This window comes from Girardinichthys multiradiatus, chromosome 9, assembly GCF_021462225.1.
Source record: "Girardinichthys multiradiatus isolate DD_20200921_A chromosome 9, DD_fGirMul_XY1, whole genome shotgun sequence".
Classification (NCBI taxonomy): Eukaryota; Metazoa; Chordata; class Actinopteri; order Cyprinodontiformes; family Goodeidae; genus Girardinichthys; species Girardinichthys multiradiatus.
This window is the reverse complement of record NC_061802.1, coordinates 49456722-49475065: the sequence shown is the minus strand read 5'-3', so window position 1 is coordinate 49475065 and position 18344 is coordinate 49456722. Positions and strand designations below refer to the sequence as shown.

Sequence of the window (18344 nt, the reverse complement as noted above, 5' to 3'; positions counted from 1 at the left end):
CTTTGCAGTTTGTAGCTCTTCACTAAAACCATGTAATTTTTTTTTATTGATTTAAAAGGACCATCCAGAATGGGATTCTTTAATTATACAATGTGAAATGGAAAAACAAATGTGAAAACACTTGATACCTGAAAGGTGCATCATTGTTCTGCTATATGTTGAGTTTTAGCTTTAGGTGTTAAAATGATGAGGGCTGCACGGTGACGCAGTTGGTAGCACTGTAGCAAGAAGGTTCTGGGTTCGATTCCCGGCCAGGGGTCTTTCTGCAAGGAGTTTGCATGTTCTCCTCGTGCATGCGTGGATTCTCACCGGGTACTCCGGCTTTCTCCCACAGTCCAAACACATGCCTGTTAGGTTAATTGGTCACTCTAAATTGCCCTTAGGTGTATGAATGAGTGTGTGCATGGTTGTTTGTGTGTTGCCCTGCGATGGACTGGCGACCTGTCCAGGGTGTACCCTGCCTCTTGCCCATAGATTGCTGGAGATAGGCACCAGCTCCCCCGCGACCCACTATGGAATAAGCGGTTGAAAATGACTGACTGAGTTAAAATGATATTCTCTTTCAAAATGTTACATTTGGCATTTCCCAAAGACACAAACAGTGGTCAAGTTTTTAAAAGTAGGGGCATCTGTGATGGGGAAGGGAAATTCCTCTAAATAATCACAGTGTAATTATGGCCGAGCAGTGAAAGTGCTGCGAAGGCCTATTATAATCGCAGGTTTTTTTTATTATTCTATTGCCCCTTATGTGGCTTTTTGGAGGCCTAAACATATATGGAAACTCACAAAATGTTGTACAAAATTTTCCCCTAATGGAAATGTTGTGATTTTAATAGAATTGAAAATTGGTGTGGCCAAACTGCCCTATGGCGCCACCTAAAGTGAGATAAGCCAACTGGTAAATTGCAGAGATTTGAAATTTGGTACACAGGTTGAACTCTACAAATCAAGAAAATAGTCATTTGGAGGTATGTCCTATAACCAGCAGGAAGTCAGCCATTTTGGGCAAAAGGGTAATATTGTTTTTCACTTTTCTACATGTTAAACTTTGACCAATTCACCCAATGGATTTTGAGCTATTGATGTCAAATTTGGTCAGTGTGCCCTTAAGGCATGGAGTATTAAAAATGAACAAAATCCTGAGTTTTTGAGCATATTTAGGGGGCATGGCCAGATCACAAACTTTACCTACTTTCCAACAGGGCTGCAACTTTCACATGGAAAGGCTGAATGAGACCAAACCTGGTATGATTGAGCCCCATTGGGTGTCTGACAGTCCTGTGGTCATATGCTGACATCATAAAAAAAAACCACACCCCCGAGAACAGAAAGTCTCTTTTTTCACTTGGAAAGTTTCCTCTCTGACCATCTTGACCTAATCAACTTGAAATTATGTCAGAAGATTAAGGATGGGTACCTTTCACATTTGAACAGATACCGTACCGATACTCGGTACCTGGGAATCGAAACCGGTACTCAACGGTACCAGTTTCCGGTACTTTTGTGTGTGTTTATATGGTAATAAATGTTAATTCGTTTGATAATAAAATCTAAAACAATTTCTATGAGGCGTTAGCAGGCGTGCTAACGGTGCCGAATGCAGGAGTTGTAGCCGTAGATCTGAGGCTGACAAAAATTGTCTCTTCAGCCTTGACAAAAATCTTGTGCTTAAACCAGGTCAGTGTATATACACACACACTCAGAAGAATATATAAATGGCTGGGCCCATGGTTTGAACTGTACATATTCGACCATTCTTACGGAAAAAAAAAACTCTGGGATGTTTATCTGACTATCTTCTAGCTACTGTTTATACACTGCTCAAACAAATAAAGGAAACATTTAAACAACACAATATAACTCCCAGTAAATGAAACTTCTGTGAAATCAAACTGTCCACTTTGGAAGCAACACTGATTGACAATCAATTTCACATGCTGTTGTGCAAATGGAAAAGACAACAGGGGGAAATCTTTGGCGATTAGCAAGACACTCAATAAAGGAGTGGTTCTGCAGGTGGGGAACACAGACCACTTCTCAGTACCTATGCTTTCAGGCTGATGTTTTGGTCACTTTTGAATGTTGGTGGTGCTTTCACACATGGTAGCATGAGACAGACTCTACAACTCACACAAGTGGCTCAGGTAGTGTAGCTCATCCAGGATGGCACATCAATGTGAGCTGTGGCAAGGTTTGCTGTGTCTGTCAGCGTAGCGTCCAGAGCCTTGAGGCGCTACCAGGAGACGTGGAGGAGACCGTAGGAGGGCAACAACCAAGTAGCAGGACCGCTACCTCTGCCTTTGTGCAAGGAGGAACAGGAGGAGAACTGCCAGAGCCCTGCAAAATGACCTCCAGCTGGCCACAAATGTGCATGTGTCTGCACAAACGGTTAGAAACCAACTCCATGAGGATGGTATGAGGGCCCGACTTCCACAAATGGGGGTTGTGCTCACAGCCCAACACCGTGCAGGATGCTGGGCATTTGCCAGAGAACACCAGGATTGGCAAATTCACCACTGGCGCCCTGTGCTCTTCACAGATGAAAGCAGGTTCACACTGAGCACGTCACAGACGTGACACTCTGGAGACACCGTGAAGAGCGATCTGCTGCCTGCAATATCCTTCAGCATGATCGGTTTGGCAGTGGGTCAGTAATGATATGGGGTGGCATTTCTTTGGAGGGCCGCACAGAGGTAGCCTGACTGCCATTAGGTACCGAGATGAGATCCTCAGACCCCTTGTGAGACCATATGCTGGTGCAGTTGGCCCTGGGTTCCTCCTAATGCTTGGCAATGCTAGACCTCATGTGGCTGGAGTGTGTTTGCAGTTCCTGTAAGATGAAGACATTGAAGCTATGGACTGGCCGCCCGTTCCCCAGACCTGAATCCGATTGAGCACATCTGGGACATCATGTCTCGCTCCATCCACCAACGTCACGTTGCACCACAGACTGTCCAGGAGTTGGCGGATGCTTTAGTCCAGGTCTGGGAGGAGATCCCTCAGGAGACCATCCGTTGTAGGGAGGTCATACAGGCACGGGGAGGCCACACACAATACTGAGCCTCATATTGGTTAATAAATTTGATTTCCATTGATGATTTTTGTGTGATTTTGTTGTCAGCACATTCAACTTTGTACAGAACAAAGTATTCAATGATAATATTTCATTCATTCAGATCTAGGATGTTATTTGAGGGTTCCCTTAATTTTTTTTGAGCGGTGTATTATGTCTCTTTTTTCTTTAACTTTAACTGTTTCTCCATCTTTCTTATTACTCCATCTTTCTGTCTCTTTATCACATATTTTGTCTGTTTCTGTCTCTTTCCATCGTTATTTATTTTCTCTATCATTTATGTATTTAATTACCAAGCTCAGTCTTATAGATCCAGGGGAATAATTGCTGAATGTAAGAGGCAGGGCATGAAACACTTTCCACTAAACACTGGACGTCTAATGGACGTGAATATCAGGTCTACAGGTCCTTCTCAAAATATTAGCATATTGTGATAAAGTTCATTATTTTCCATAATGTCATGATGAAAATTTAACATTCATATATTTTAGATTCATTGCACACTAAGTGAAATATTTCAGGTCTTTTATTGTCTTAATACGGATGATTTTGGCATACAGCTCATGAAAACCCAAAATTCCTATCTCACAAAATTAGCATATCATTAAAAGGGTCTCTAAACGAGCTATGAACCTAATCATCTGAATCAACGAGTTAACTCTAAACACCTGCAAAAGATTCCTGAGGCCTTCAAAACTCCCAGCCTGGTTCATCACTCAAAACCCCAATCATGGGTAAGACTGCCGACCTGACTGCTGTCCAGAAGGCCACTATTGACACCCTCAAGCAAGAGGGTAAGACACAGAAAGAAATTTCTGAACGAATAGGCTGTTCCCAGAGTGCTGTATCAAGGCACCTCAGTGGGAAGTCTGTGGGAAGGAAAAAGTGTGGCAGAAAACGCTGCACAACGAGAAGAGGTGACCGGACCCTGAGGAAGATTGTGGAGAAGGGCCGATTCCAGACCTTTGTCTGGAGTAGAAACATCCAGAGCCGTGCACAGGCGTGTGCAGGAAAATGGGCTACAGGTGCCGCATTCCCCAGGTCAAGCCACTTTTGAACCAGAAACAGCGGCAGAAGCACCTGACCTGGGCTACAGAGAAGCAGCACTGGACTGTTGCTCAGTGGTCCAAAGTACTTTTTTCGGATGAAAGCAAATTCTGCATGTCATTCGGAAATCAAGGTGCCAGAGTCTGGAGGAAGACTGGGGAGAAGGAAATGCCAGAAGTCCAGTGTCAAGTACCCACAGTCAGTGATGGTCTGGGGTGCCGTGTCAGCTGCTGGTGTTGGTCCACTGTGTTTTATCAAGGGCAGGGTCAATGCAGCTAGCTATCAGGAGAGTTTGGAGCACTTCATGCTTCCATCTGCTGAAAAGCTTTATGGAGATGAAGATTTCATTTTTCAGCACGACCTGGCACCTGCTCACAGTGCCAAAACCACTGGTAAATGATTTACTGATCATGGTATCACTGTGCTCAATTGGCCTGCCAACTCTCCTGACCTGAACCCCATAGAGAATCTGTGGGATATTGTGAAGAGAATGTTGAGAGACTCAAGACCCAACACTCTGGATGAGCTAAAGGCCGCTATCGAAGCATCCTGGGCCTCCATAAGACCTCAGCAGTGCCACAGGCTGATTGCCTCCATGCCACGCCGCATTGAAGCAGTCATTTCTGCAAAAGGATTCCCGACCAAGTATTGAGTGCATAACTGTACATGATTATTTGAAGGTTGACGTTTTTTGTATTAAAAACACTTTTCTTTTATTCGTCGGATGAAATATGCAAATTTTGTGAGATAGGAATTTTGGGTTTTCATGAGCTGTATACCAAAATCATCCGTATTAAGACAATAAAAGACCTGAAATATTTCACTTAGTGTGCAATGAATCTAAAATATATGAATGTTAAATTTTCATCATGACATTATGGAAAATAATGAACTTTATCACAAAATGCTAATATTTTGAGAAGGACCTGTATATTAAGTCCGTCGGGCCAAGACCAATTCTGGACGTCTCCATGACGTGCAGACAAGGTCTCCAATTTGGCCGTCTAACAATGACCCCTCTTGTACGTCAATAGGCAGTGAAATGTTTGAACGTCAGACTTTTGAAGGTCGTACAGACATCCCAGACAGGTGCAGATTTATTATTATAAAACCTGAATAATTACGAAAATAAATTATTTCAGTGTAAACATAATTAAATTATTTATTTATATATCGACTATGTTATTTTTTTTACTACATTTTATTACATTTCCTTAACTGTTTTATTGTTATTCAATTAATACAGTTATAATCAATTCAAAATAATTTGTACTGTGGCTGACTCTGGATGGTTACACACTCATGTACAGTAGGTGGCGATATGTACCGATGAAGTTGTTTGTTTTCCGTCATTAGTTAAAAGACGAAGAAGAATTGTATTGGCCCTGTCCCAATAGTCACACTTTCACCCATGTGTCCCTGAAGTGCGGGTTCTCGTTGATGGCCCTGTCCCAATACCCACACTACACCTACGCCCCTCTATGAAGTGTGTACTTTGTACAAGTGCATGTAAGGGTTGAAGTGCACAGGTTACAAGCGTGCAAAATTGGAGAATTGGGACAGTAGGGGTTACGTCATTGACTTGCACCTCTGCACTGTAACTGCAACATGAAAAAGGGCGGGAACCAGCGCTGTTTTCACAGTCTTGCTGCTAAAAAAAACTACGAGCAAATGTTTTGAGGAGAAGAAAGTGTTGGAAGCGAAGGAGGTTTATACACCAGACTCTCGCCGCGCCAGTGTTTATTTGAAAGGTAACTTCAGTGTTATGGCCTAATGACTGCCCAGACTCACTCTGAACCCAGTGGTATCTAACAATGTTGAGCCTAGAAAACCAGTAAAAAAATATATTTGTCGGCTTGCTGTCTAAAGTTTACACAGTTCTTATTATTCTGATTTGATGGCTGGTTACGTTGACGGTTGTGATTGGTTTTTGCTCAGAAAGTCATCTGCAGCAGTGAATTGCGGGTAATATACTTCGGTGAAGTCCGCTTAGATGCGGGCTGCGGGCTTTGCCAAAGGGCGGATGTGGGTCACAAAGGGGGCGGGGCTAAGGACGACTCTGGAGAATTGGGACACACTACGCATTCGAACCCATCAACGGGAACGCGCAATTCAGGGACGCAAGGGTGGAAGTGCAAGTATTGGGACAGAACCGATGGGTTCAAGTGCGTAGTGTGTCCCAATTCCCCAGAGTGGTCCTTAGCCCCGCCCCCTTTGTGCCCTCAATCCACACTTTTTTTTAGCAGCAAGACTGTGAAAACAGCGCTGGTTCCCACCCTTTTTGATGTTGCAGTTACGGTGCAGAGGTCCCAATTTTCCAATTTTGTAACCTGTGCACTTCAACCCCTACATGGACTTGTACAAAGTACACACTTCATAAAGGGGCGTAGGTTGTAGTGTGGGTATTGGGACAGGGCCGTTGTCTTTAACTACCCAACCTTGCTGGCTGTATTAGCTTGCACATCTTCAGCTAACATTAGCTTAAACGGCTATTTACATCGTCTCTTCTATTTTCTTGTATTTATAGTGGTAGATGAATGTTAAGGCGGGTAAAAGTTTAGAAATGTATTTATTTTAACTTTTCAGTACACTACAAGGCAAGGCAAGTTAATTTATATAGCACATTCCAGCAACAGGACAAATCGAAGTGCTTTGCAAAAAACATAAGAAAGTACATTGCAATAGCATGATCAAGTGAAACAAAGGAAAGTAAAGAAAAGTTGTGCTAAAAGCTACAAATAATGAATGCACTCGATGCTTTAAGGGGAGGAGGCGGCTCCTTCCAAAGCATATTTAAACAAATGGGGTTTTAACCTGTATTTAAAAGAACTCTGGGACTAATCATTTTTGCAGTTTTTAAAACGTTTGTTCCAGATTAGTGGAGTATAAGAACTAAATACTGCTTTCCCATGTTTCGTTCTGATTCTGGGGATGCAGAGTAGACTTGAACCAGATGAGTGATCTGGAAGGTTGATACTACAACAAATCTTTAATGTATTTTTCTTGCTAAGCAATTCAGGGACTTATAATCTAACCAAAGTATTTTAGTGAATCATGAAAGAGGGTGGTTGCTTATTGCTATATTTCCATTGTCTAGTGGAAGACGCATCAGGCCTTGTCCACACATTTCAACCACTCAGATCAGCCTTTGGGGAGACAAAGAAACATGCCTAATGACCTAATTTTAACTAGCATGCTTTCAAATGTTTAGATAAACCTAATTTTTAGTTATGTGTTTTTAAATCAGTCTTGTCTTTTTGTCAGGTGTGTGTTTTCTTTATTCTGGATGTGGAATTTGGTATCCTACCCATAACCCCCTTAATAAGGTAAGTGATGTGACCTCATCCTCCTTTGCACATGGCTCAGTCATATAAACAATTAACTTAGAATCACATCTGCTTACAGATGACTTTGAGAATGAGAGCATGGCGAAAACGCAAAAGGGACCTCGATCTACTTCTTAGTTATTCTGATGGCGAGGATGAACATCGAGACTTTGAAAATATTTGCCACAGTGTCCCTGGGAGTCAGAGTAGTAGTTGTAGTAGTAGCAACGTGTCTGAGACCACACATAGCTTTATCGGTGACACTGTTATTGGTACTTTAGATAGTTTTGACACTGGTGTGGACTATTGGTCCACTGATTCAGAAGAGGAAGCGAATGACAATATTGGGGTGGCCAGCTTTGAAGATGACCTGAGACAGTGGGCCTTAGAGCACAAAATAACACACAGAGCGCTTAATGGTTTATTGCCCATATTAAGAAAGCAAGGGCACATATTGCCCGTGGACTGCCGGACACTCCTTACTACACCACAAATTAACTTCACTAGAAGTTAATTTGAAAAGGGCATCTGTCGTTATTTAAGTCAAATAAAGAGCAATGATGTGCACCTAAGTGTGAACATTGATGGTGTCCCACTTTTCAAGAGTAGTGGTGTCCAAATCTGGCCAATACTGGTGAAGTGTGGCCATTGGGATCCATTTATTGTTGCTATGTTTAGTGGGAAAAGTAAACCAAATCCTCTTGAGGAGTATCTCCATGACTTTGTGACCGAGTACAAACATCTGAAAGAGAATGGCATAGTTTAAGAAGGTCAGACTTACACTGTGAATATTGATGCTTTGATCTGTGATGCGCCAGCAAGAGCATATCTAAAATGTATTAAGGGTCATACTTCCTATGAAAGCTGTGAAAGATGTTTAATTAGAGGTGCTCGTGTTGAGGGAAGAATAGTTTTCAGTGAGCAGGAGTGCACTTCACGAACAGATGACAATTTCTCCAAAGTGGAGTACAGGAACCACCAAATTCATGTCAGCCCCTTCATTGCTGCAGGAATTCCTTGTATTAGCTCGTTTACATTAGATTATATGCATATGGTGTGCTTAGGAGTAGTTAGACGCCTGTTGTTTTTCCTGACTCGCGGCCCAAAAATCTGTCACTTATCTGTGAGGCAAAAGGATACAATTTCCAAAAATCTAATTGCACTGAGAGGGAAGATGCCGAGCGAATTTTCACGGGGTTTGCAGGAAATGGATAGGTGGAAAGCCACTGAGCTGCGGCAGTTTTTGCTATACACAGGACCAGTGGTATTAAAAAGTGTTATCCCCTGAGTGATACAAACATTTCTTGCCCTTGACAGTAGCCATGTCAATAACGCTGGAGTCGGATGATAGGATTCGAAATGCCTATCTCCAATATGCTCAGGACTTAAACACTTTGTCATGTGCTGTGCTGACCAGTATGGTAAAACCTTTCCTGTATACAATGTACATGGACTAATTCATCTCCATGAAGATGTCAGGCACTTTAACTGCTCCTTGAATGATATTTCCTGTTTTCCATTTGAAAACTACCTGCAACAAATCAAGAAACACGTCAGAAGCGGGAGAAGTCCCCTTGAACAAGTAACCAGGCGTTTGTCAGAAATTGAACACACAGAAGTGTACCAGGCCAAAATTCGCCCAGAAGTGTTTGTTTCTCTTAAAAAAAGAGACAGTTGTTTTCTCTTGAGAGATGACAGATTTGCTTTTGTCCGTCACAAAAATGCTGACGGTACCTTTGCTTGCGATATTTTGCACCAGCGTCACACTTTAGCATTATTTCACCAACCATGTAGCTCTGGACTTCTAAATATAGTGTGCATAGGAAATGGTCAGGTCAGGATGAAAAATTAACTACTGCATGAAAGGGATCTTTTCCGCAAGGTGGCCTGCCTCCCACAAGAAACAGGTGGTTCTGTCCTCATGCCCCTTCGCCATGGTCTGGAACATAAATAAAGGTTGGATTTTCTTACTCTTTTAATTAGATCCTTGCAGTACCCTTTACCACCTGTAGGGTTTCTGCATCTTTCACATCACAGTGTGTCATATCACCTGCATATCCCTTCTCAATGCTTACATGAAACTCCACTGGCCTCTCCCTCTCTTATCTTAATACAGTACACTTCTTCCAATGAAACCCTCACTCCCTTTTGCACATATCCAAACCTGCTCATTCTAAAACCACTTGCTTTATTCCCCCAATTTAACCTGAGGTGACCTGCTAATGTAGTCAATAGTGATGTTGTCATTTCTAATTAGAATTGTCACAATCATTTCTGCCAACTACAACTACTTTCCTCTTCTAACATGTCAATTGGTGATTTGTTGATAATGGTTTGTCATTTTCTATGCCATTGCACATTAGTATATGGCTGTCTGTTTAAGCAGTTGTCGTAAAGAAACATGTATGTGCTGTCCTTTCCAGATCATTTACACAAGGGCTGTTTGGAAGGAGGGTGAACAAGAGGAGGAGGGTGTAGTACCTGACAACTGGATCGACAGAAACAAGAGAACTGTTAGGTGGCCACACAGCATGAGCATCACAAAAACCGAAAGAGCATTAAAGGAAACAATTAACCCGAAGATGACTGGATGACGTTTCCATTGATCAAGATAAAAATTACTTCAGTCAAGTTTTGTTTTAAAAATTAAATTGATATCCAACTCAAAACATTGTTGAAATGTTGTTTTTAAAACTGAATCATCTAAAATTTTAGCCAAGCGTCGTGAATGCGAGACCTACAACCTGACCAGTCAGGTGGAGGACGATGAGGAGGACCAGGACTTGGCGATTAGATCTAAAAGGAGCCGCGCTAAAAAAGGAACGCCAGAGGGTTTTGTTAGAAGCGGTCCGTTTATCATTCTTATATATTATACAACTTATACATTTGTGCTCTAGTGGCAGAAATAGATAAATCTTAGACATCAATGTTTGTGAACTTTTGTTCTCTCTTTTGCAGAATTAACATCTTCGGATGAAGATGAGCATCAGGGTAATGGGTTTTCAACAATTTCACAATTCCAGTTTGAAAAGTAATCAGATTCTTTATATGATCTCTTTTTTGACAATACAAACGTTTATTTTTACTTTAAATTACCTTTATACAGGCGTCAAGCTGCCCAACTACCGCTTCGCACCAAAGAAACTCCAATCCATTCACAACACTGACATATTAAGCAATGTTTGTGAGTATTTATGAGACATGGACTGATATGTGCACAACATGATAGTTACAGATTCATTATTTTCCATGGAATTTCACTGCACTTTATACAGGATCATCCCACGGCAGACTGAGCAGAAACTATCCTCTTTTTTTTTTTTTTCCCCCTCCTTGTAATGTAGCATTGTGAAACACCACCGTGCCATAGAAAACATCTGTTTGCACCTAAACTGGAGCTGCATTAACGCAAAGATTGTTTGTATCAATGCTGTTACTGGAAGGCTCTCCCTCAACATGGCGTTCACAGCCAGTATTCCCCCACTCTCTGGCTGTCCGAAGCGGTCAGTATGGGTTTAAATGGTGTTACAGGAAAAAAAAAATTAAAGATCTGAAAAATATACAATAAAATTAAATCAGTCTCACCGGAAAACAGAAGCTCTGGACTCACTGGTGCTTAATGGGGGGGTTGCGATTTGGAGACGAAGACTATCTTGGGGAGAGGCCAATAACGGCTCAAAGTTGGGCTATAAGCTGCGCTTTACTTAAACAATCCATCTCCCCCTCTTTTTCCTCCTTCCTCAGCCATTCCCTTTTAGAAATATCCCCAAAAAACAAGCATAAGCGGCTCGATTTTAGTGTCAATTTTACACATAGGATGCAGATTTGCTCTGAGACTTTAGTTAGTTTGCACCCCCTATGGAATTTACCCTGAAACCTGAAGAAGGAGACATGGGGAAGGGTTGGGAAGACTTTTTCTATACATTCCTCAGCGATACATTTACTACTCCTCCTGCACAGTTTGCAACAAATTATGCATGATCTGCAAAAATTCTTTGAATAGTCAGAGAAATTTATAGTGTAGAATTAATGCTTTACCAGATGTAACATATTCCCCCTTGACACGTGGGTCTTCCCAATGTGTCACTGTAACCGCTGTGTTGTATAAACGTTTTTTTCCGGGAGGATTGATTTTATCTTCTATCTGATAGATATCATTCTGTTTAACAGGTCCACTGTTCATCCAAGTTTTAACTTCTGTTGCTGCTGTCAGTGTGAGTCTTTCAGGATGTCCGCATCTATAAATAACAGATCTGCCATGTTCAGTGTGAGGGGAAGTTTAGATGCAGCCTTTTGCGGAAACATATGCAAAGTTATTTTCTCTACTTTCAACAGTGTCAGTGCTGTTCCTGCAGACGTTTTAATGCCTCTGTTTCTCAAAATTCTTATTATTCTTTTTTATCATATTTTATTTTATTGGGGACTTTATTTTTTTAATAAAGTAAGTCCTTATTACATTTAAAAATGAGATCACTATTTTTTGGTAGTTGCTATTAATTTAAATAGTGCTTGGTTTAATTCTTATTAAAAATAAAAACTCACTCACTGATGAACACAAAAAATTAAGGGCATATTATATCTTATAATCTTAGTTTGTCTTACCCAGTTTTATAGATACACCGTACAGTTTCAGTCAGCTTTGTATTTAGTTCAAGTAACTAAAGTTTGTTTCAATTAACTCAAGTTTTCTCTATTTCAGTCCAGTCCAGTAATTCTGTTAAGGTTCATTTCATCTTGTGTTAAGTTTGAGTCTAATTTGATCATTTTGAACCTGATTGGAAAAAGTCTAAACACCTGTTAAAATCTTTTTGTTTTACCATAAAGAACTGACCTAATATTATTATGGTAATGTTGAGGACTCTAATTTTTACATAACATGAAACAGACATTTATTTCACAAAAACAGAAAGTCAAATACAGACATTTGGCCACATGAAAGTTTAAATACCCTGTTTGTAACAGAATTGTGAAAAACTGAAGATGGATCTATGAACTTTCTTATGGTTATCAGTATTTTCAATACAGGTAGAACCTTTGCTATCTTTATATGATCTTTCGGAAAAGATTCTGGAAATCCTATTAAGATATAAGTTTGGCATTGATCATCAGAACATCCGACCTTTATTAGCGCTTTTAAGGTCCCTCAAAGATGCATTACAATGAAATCAGTCATTCCCATTCACACACATTCACACATTACTTACTTATTTCTCTGTCAGAGTAATTTTATTTGCAAAAATGTGAACATAATTTGACTTCTATTATTCTTAAAATGCACATCGTTTCCTCATAACCCCTTTTGTTTCCACTAGGTCTGTTTTGGATGTTTCAATTCTTTTTTATTCACCCAGAATCAATAAGATGGTGTTAGTGGGGTCCTCCTTAAAGGTGTTATCTGTTAGGTGTCATGTTATCATTGTCAGGTCAGTGAGGTTCATAAGTCAGTCAGAACCTTGGTCATTTGGTCTGTGCTCATAATGTTTCATAGATCCAGCCTATGATTAGTCAGCAAAACTTCCACCTATAGGAGAAAAATGTATTGTTAATGAATGAGCTGCGTTTCCTAGGAACACTGTCTTCCTCCTGGATGAGCATCACCTGTTGAAAAACTTTCATCATTGTTTGTTTCACATATTCAATCAGATCTTTATATTATACCAGTAGGTGAAGTTGTTAGTATCTCATGTAGACTGACATATACTGTTGCATTTGGAGAGGATCTCAGATTAAATAAACATAGTTAGAGCTTCAATCCAGACTTTAGCCAATTTTTCTTTTTTTTTTTTTACATAAAGAGCAAGATTCAAAACATTTTCAAAAGACAGATTGTGGCAGAATGTAAACAAAACTGCTTATTGATTGACAAAATAACATTCAAGCACACAATCACCATATTAAAGGCTCTACTTCTAGAGAATCACTAAACTTCTGGGGGCCGGTTTTGGCCCGCGGACCTTGAGTTTGACACATGCAGGGTAGAGTTACAATCTTCATCTCTCAGCAGAGACATGCTTCTGCTGTTTGCAGAAGTGTTATCTTTATTTTCAGGCAGCTGCATCTCTGTGTCAAGGTCGTTTCACAGAGCTGAAATTTAACTTCTCTCAAAGAGGAAAAATCAAGAATGCACACAATCTGAGCCAAATATGGAATTATTGTGTCATGCAACATATAAACAAACATTCATTCCAACAAAACAAACACAAAACATCAAAGACAGACAAATGGCCAAATTTGAAACTTCAAGAATTCAGAGACATTTTTAACAATCTCTTTTCAGAATATGTTTTCTCAGCCAAATCTTTTAATGCTGTAATTGATCAATTTTGTTATGACAATCTTCGGGATCCTTTTTAAGATGAGTGCACATAGTCCAAAGAGATCTCAAAGTATTTAGACGCACAGCAACAGTTTTCTCTTAAATGAATCCAAATTCACTGATGCTGAAACCTTTTGCCAATTCTTTGTACTGTAACTCTGTAATAATAATAACTACAATCCTGAGAGTTATTGTTATAATTCTCTTTTTGTTTTGCTCAATTTGATCACAGTTGCATTCAAGAATTTCTCTGCTCAGGTTAAATGCAAAGAAGTATTTTAAGCCGGCATTGACATTTTTTTATGGTATACCTAAACAAAACAAAAACTGCAGTGTTTAACTTAATCAGAAATTAAGATAAGAAGCTTGACTCCGAACTGGACTTTTTCCACATAGTGTTTCAAAGGGAGGACACATAATTTTCCTTAATTTGGCTATTTAAATTTTGAAAGTTGGGGAGAAAATTATTACTAGAACCCCTCTTTAATAATCCAAATGCTGATAAATATTCCAATATTTTATGATTTAGTAATCGGAAATTACCCTGTGTACCTTTGTACTCCTATGTATTCTTTCAATCTTTAAACCCTAAGAAATCAAACAAGGAGACTGGAGTTTGAGCCGACCATCCTCTTTAGTATTGAGAGAGCCTTTATTTCTGTTCTTTTCCTAAAATGAAGGATTTTCTTATCTTTATTCCGTTATAAAAATCCTAACCTTGGTTCCAAAACAAAACTCTTCAACCCCAATCTGTGTCCCCCAGAGTAGACATTTTGAGTATTATTGCATTTTAAAACCACCAAATGACTGGAAAACCCTCATTGGCTTAGATCTATTTTAATAAGTAATCGGTCTACCTTTAATTAAATATTATAATTTTATGGACCCAAAATCTATGGCTTGTGGGCTTCAGGAGTCCAGGAACCACAGGTTGAGTACTACTGCATTGAACAATGATATTAGCTCTCTTGAAGAATTGGCTGAATATCCCCAGACCTGTTGGTGTATTATTTCTGCTTAGACAATAATCAGATTTAAAATCACTAGTTCACAGCTCCTAATTTACTTCAGATCATATTTGCTCCTGACCCAGTTCATAAGAAGCTTCAGACAAACATTATGCTAAAAAGCCAAAAACAAACAACAAACACAGTTCTGTTTTAAAATAAAGAAAAAGCATGCTTACAAATTTGGTACTGTGGTGGAAAATAACTCCACCGTTCTGAAGGCCTTTTCTATGCAGTCTTTTAGGAAACATGAGATTAGTTTAATTTTTGTGTGGTACCACTGTCCAATCAGAATCTTTCTTACCTTCAAAAATAACCCAATTTTTTCCATTCTCATTTTAAAGGTTTGTTTTACCAAGGAAAATGTGTTTATGTTTTATGCAACTTCTATCTATTATTGGAGTGCACTAAATGCGCTCCAGTTTCTAACTAGTCTTGCTGAATTATCCTATTCAGCTCATAGGTTATCATGCTGGTCTTGTTACAAATGTTATTTATAACTCACACTCACACCCTGACTGTTACTGATCTCACAGGCTCACAGCCTGCTCATAGCTTCACGGGACTTTTGACTATGTGTTTTAAATTTTACCACATCTGTAATCTGGTTTTATTGAGACAGAACTCAAATAAAACACAGCATTCAAACCTTTGTGTTTTTTGCCCGGTCTTAGCTTTCTGATTCCAGAATACAATGCACAACCTAGGGACTTTTAACCCTATTTTAAGGACTCTAACCTTCTTTTACTGGTTTATGGGGACTCGAACCCCGCAGAAGGACTCTAACCTTCTGTTCTTTATAGTTTCCCACACTAAGGGACTTCAACCCAGCAAAATGAACCCTTACTCAGAAGGACTTTAACCCTCAAATTCCACACGGGCCTCGAACCCTTATTCAGAAGGACTCAAACCCTCAAGGGGACTTTAACCCCAGAATTTGTAGTATCTCAACAACAGGCCTCTAACCCTTTGGGTCTTTAACCCTTTGGGCCTTTAACCCTTATTCAGAAGGGCCTTTAACCCTTTGGGCCTTTAACCCTTATTCAGAAGGGCCTTTAACCCTTTGGGCCTCTATCCCTTTTACAGTACCATAATGCATTACTTTACACGTGTTAAATTTAGCAGAACATTTCACTTACTCAGACATCTGACACCAAGAATTTAGGCCTATCAACAATGCCAAAACTGCAGAGTTCGTTTAAACAGTTTTCTGCTTACCTCGTTTCTGCTTACCTCGTAAGAAGTGCGGGGGTACCCCGATGTCAGAGTCTTTTGGTGAAGGTCTGATTTAGCCGAAAGTCCTCGCTTTTCCCAAATCACGTCGGGGTCACCAAAAATGTTGGAGTTATCCCTAAATTCCTGCATGCTCGTTTGTTTGGTAAAGCTAAGACCTCCTATTACGTTTTTTAATAAAAAACAAAGTAATAAAAGAAACACGGAGACTGCAGTCTTTAGATGCCTGTACAGGGAGAAGATCGTCCGAATCCTTCTGAAACTTCCGAAACTTCTGATTACTTCCCCAAGAACAGCAGTCTTTATTCAAAAGCCAGGCGTATACTTGTACATGAAAAAACATACATTTTAATCGACTGTCTGATTTCATATCTGGAGCTGTCGACACCCATTCAGCTGACTTTTCGACACTTCCTGTTTTTCTACTTTTGACCTTTATTTACATATGTAGAAATATAAAAATATCTGTTTTCACTGGGCAGAAGTCTTGCATATAAAAATATCTTGTTGTCACTGGGCAAAAGTAAGTCTTACATACAGAAGTATGTTCTTGTCGTTAGGCAGAAGATTTACAGAGACACATCCAAAAATATCTTCAGTTACTGGGCAGATGATATTTAAGTCCAACACACACAAATATAAGCCTGTTTGGAGGCCTCTAAGTTACACAATACATTTTATTTCACACATTATTAAACATACTTAAGCATAGCCATACCAATCCTATAAGCATAGCATGAACATTTTCCAACAGTAGCCTTGCTACATTAGGTAGCGATAGCCATAATAATCAACAAATGGGTTTATTTCAGTGTTCCAGAAAAAGGTGTTAAACTTGCTGATGGAACTTCGCCATTAGCATAAACGAGAAAAACCTATTTCTCTACACGAAGAAATAAATAGCCCATAGCATAACAAAGTACTAACACACTGTTATGTTCTCTTGGGAGTGTCATTTACCTGTGTCATGCACTTATTCCAACAGATGCTGCAAATTGCCAGAATCGGAGGAAAAACACTAAGGACTGTGTCCACAAAGTTCTTGATAGGTATGCCATCTCTTCACACATACACACAATCCTCACAATTCCCTCCAACCGACTAACCATTAGCAAGCCCCTCCCCTCCACCACAACATTCTGTGCACTTTAGTCCCATTTCTCCCATAATAGAGGTTTTCTGGCATGTATAATATTATCCTTCATATATTCATATTGATTTATAATTTTAGTTTATTGTTCTTCAGGCTCTTCACCCAATGCACTGATGGCTAAATTCAATATAAAGGGGAAGGGGAAAAAGGCAAGAGATCTTTGGAGAAGACGAAGGTTTATGGAGCAATAAAAGGTAAGCTGATGTGTTTGCAAAGACAAGTGTAAACACTTTGTAAGTGCAGCGGTTAATTCTAAATGTGTTTTTAAACTGAAGGTGTGAAACCCTTCCTACCTTTTCCAAGTGTGTTTTTATTATTTAATATGTGTCTTCAAATTTTGTTAGTGTCTTCTCTATTATGTCTGTGCAATCCATGTATGTCTTTAGAGCCTCAACAACAGTTTCATTATGGTAACATAATGACAATAAAGATTCTTATTTGGCAAAACCTAAAATGTAAAAGCCAACTGTCATCTCAACATTTGCAGAGATGGTTTTGTATTTATCCAGTATTGCTAGGGGAGGCGACAGCAACATTTTTGTGCATTTTCCAGTTTACTAATTTGTATTTCTACAAATGCAGATGGAATCATGAATGGTGATGAAGCAGCCACAGAAGACATCATAAGGATCCATGCAGCAGAGCATCTCAAACATGCACCGCAGAAAAGTGGAGGACACAAAGCCATCACTCAGGACTGATTAGGGCTGTGGAATTTTATATTTTTATTTGGATATACTTTTTTGGTTGTAAAAACGGTGTTAATATAACTTATTCATCTGTGAGTCCAATTTTTAAAAAGTTGCAAAGGGATGTTCTTTTTTATATTTGATGTGTGGTACAGACCCGTGTGTGTAAATATTTTTGTTGTGCAGCCAATAGGCTACCTGTTATATCAATAACAAAAATAAAGATTATAACTTTAAATGAGCGATGACTTATTTGTAAACCAAACAGGTACTATTTTCCTAGCTTTATTTGGCTCAGCAGCAGGTTTGAACTGGAAACACCTTATGGTATTTTGGTCTGGTTGGCAGAGCGGCGCCCCCCTTGAATGGTGGTTGGGGAAACGCTGCAGGTGCTTCCTCAGATTAGAAGTATTCCCACTGCTGGCCTTGCACATTGCATCACAAATATTGGAGCGAGCGTAATGTGCACCGCATTTTGAAAAGTGGAACCATACTTTCGA

The 18344-nt window shown here is 39.7% G+C and overlaps 1 long non-coding RNA gene across 2 annotated transcripts; it reads left to right on the top strand.

Moving 5' to 3' along the window:
• Positions 1–7309: 7309 nt before the first annotated feature.
• LOC124874229 lies at positions 7310–18082 on the top strand. 2 transcript variants are annotated; one of them, XR_007039726.1, is made up of 8 exons: positions 7310–7446; positions 7526–9402; positions 9870–10293; positions 10405–10437; positions 10553–10630; positions 16988–17051; positions 17249–17349; positions 17738–18082. It is a non-coding gene; the product is annotated as an uncharacterized LOC124874229 (long non-coding RNA). The 2 variants fall into 2 exon arrangements; XR_007039725.1 differs by having other exon boundaries at positions 7526–10293.
• Positions 18083–18344: the final 262 nt, after the last annotated feature.